The sequence below is a fragment of the Dipodomys ordii genome, unplaced genomic scaffold, assembly GCF_000151885.1.
Source record: "Dipodomys ordii isolate 6190 unplaced genomic scaffold, Dord_2.0 Scaffold35, whole genome shotgun sequence".
Taxonomy (NCBI): Eukaryota; Metazoa; Chordata; class Mammalia; order Rodentia; family Heteromyidae; genus Dipodomys; species Dipodomys ordii.
The window spans coordinates 2,077,125-2,079,498 of NW_012267251.1; positions in this window are offsets into that span (position 1 = coordinate 2,077,125).

Genomic DNA, 2,374 nt, shown 5'->3' on the forward strand with positions numbered 1-2,374 from the left:
CAAGGCTAGCGCTCTACCACTTGAGCCACAGTGCCACTTCTGGCTTTTTTCTTTTTGCTTATGTGGTGCTGAGGAATCGAACCCAGGACCTCATGCATGCAAGGCAAGCGCTCTACCACTGAGCCACCTTCCCAGCCCCTCCCACTATTTTTAAATTTAAAACCTTCAATTGTATTCTAATAGGAGAAAACTTTATAATAATATTTTACTTCTATTTTAAAGTGATTTTTGTCTTTCCTTACACATCTGTTTAATGGAAGGAAATTTATCCTATGTCACAGCTTTAATTCTGAATGTCTAGACTGTGTGAGTGCTTTTTTACTTGCAGGTGTAGATACAGATGTGTGTAGATCTTTGTGGTGAAAACAGTACCTTTTATCCTGGATAATGCAAGTTGCTGGCACACTCCACTCAGAAAATGCTGTTCCTTCATACTCTAATTTAATCTACAAAAGGAAGGAAAGGAGCCCAGATGGAAAATCTCTTTAAAACCGGTAGGTGAATGCTCGTGTGCAGCACTCACAGCAGCCTCAAAGCAGAAACAGCTCAAATGCCTGTTACTGATGAAAGGGTAAATACATGGTAAATTCAAATGCTGGAATAGTATTCAGTCATTAAAAAGGAACGAGGACCAGATTTGTGCTAAACCAGGGTTGAACCTTGCGGACATTATGCTGAGGGAAAGCAGCCAGGCACCCAGGACCACACCCTGTAGGGCTCTTGCTATGAAATATCCCACACAGGCCTGTCCATCGGGACAAAAGGGGATCTGTGGTTGGCTGGGGCTGGAGGGGGAATAAGATTGATGAACTTGTTCCCTATGGAAGTGAGGGTGCTGGCTGTGACTGGTGAATAGCATAAAATGACTCAACCGTCAACCGTACGCTTAAAGAAGCAGCTGTGCTTCAAAATGTTCCCCTCAGCACTCAGTTCTACAGTTCAGTTTTCTGGTTATTGATTGAAATCCAGGTTTTTTCAAAGCTGTACAAAGTCATATGACAAAGGAATCACAACTTCCTAAGACATTCCTCTCTCCAAAAGTTGTTAAGCTTTTTTTTTTTTTTTTTGGCCTGTCTTGAGGCTTGACCTTGGGGCCTGTCCCTGAGCTGTTTGTTCACGTGAGCCACAGCGCCACTTCTGGCTTTTTCTATTTATGTGTTGCTGAGGCATAGAACCCAGGGCCTTATGCATGTGAGGCAAGCACTCTACCACTGAGCCACCTTCCCAGCCCAAAGTTGATAAGCTTTTAAAACTTTTTCTTCAGTTGGTGCTAAGGATTGATGCAGGTCTCACACACAAGAAGACCATGCTCTACCACTGTGTCGCATCCCAGGCCAAACGCATGTCCCATTCTACTTCCAACAATCATCTACCTACCAGTCTCCTGGAGACTGGTACTCAGGGAGGTCTGGGGACCAGGCGGAAAACCACTTTAAATTCAGATCCCATTATTTACCTATCACTGTCAATCAGCAGGACTTTATTGCTTTTATTTCTAGAGCTACTTCCTGGTTCCCTTCTTTCCCCCTTCTGACAAGTCCTGGCCCATTTTCTAACATTTCCTGTCCTCTAATCAGCTGGAGTTGGATCCCGCTTTCACTCTCTAACATCTGTAAACATACATAGATATACTGATTTTTTTTTAGATTATAAATGATTATAATGCCCGCTGTTTCATAGATTTGCGCATTCAACACTTACAGCACTTCTGGTGCTAAAAATGCGATAGTCTGGGCTGTTACTGGAATACCTGTAGAGAAAAGGGCAAATATAGAAATATTAACAGTGTGCTCTCCTCCAAAGGAAAGGGACTGTGTGGCTGGTACCCCACTTCCTGGGAAGGGGACCCCTCCCTCCCTGTACTGTGTTAGGGTTGGCTCACTACAGTAAGTTACTAAGAGACATAGGAAGTAGCCGCTCTACATAAGCTGGTAGGATAAAAACCGTTGAAGATATTGTCTCTGATTCTTTCATTTATAACCTGTTAACATGAAAATTAATTAGATTAGAAAGAACTTGTTTTTATTACTCAGAACACTGAAGATTTCAGAGTCTATGATCATCTTGAACTATTATCTAAGGAAACCCCCTCCGGAGTCCCCCCAATCTCCATCTCTCTCCGTGCAGGTTCTGGGGCTTGAACTCAGGGCCTGGGCATTGTTCCTGAGCCATTTTTTGGACTCAAGGCTGGTGTTCTACCACTTGAGCCACAGCTCCACTGCCAGCCCCCCCCCCCCCTTTGGTGATGGTGCTCAATTGGAAATAGAGGTTTCAAGGCCTTCCCTGCCCCGTCTGGCTATAGCTGGTGCGGGGTTAACTGCAGCGCGCGGCCACGGCGCGGCGCCATTCCCAAGCGGGGCGGGCGTCCGGCGCG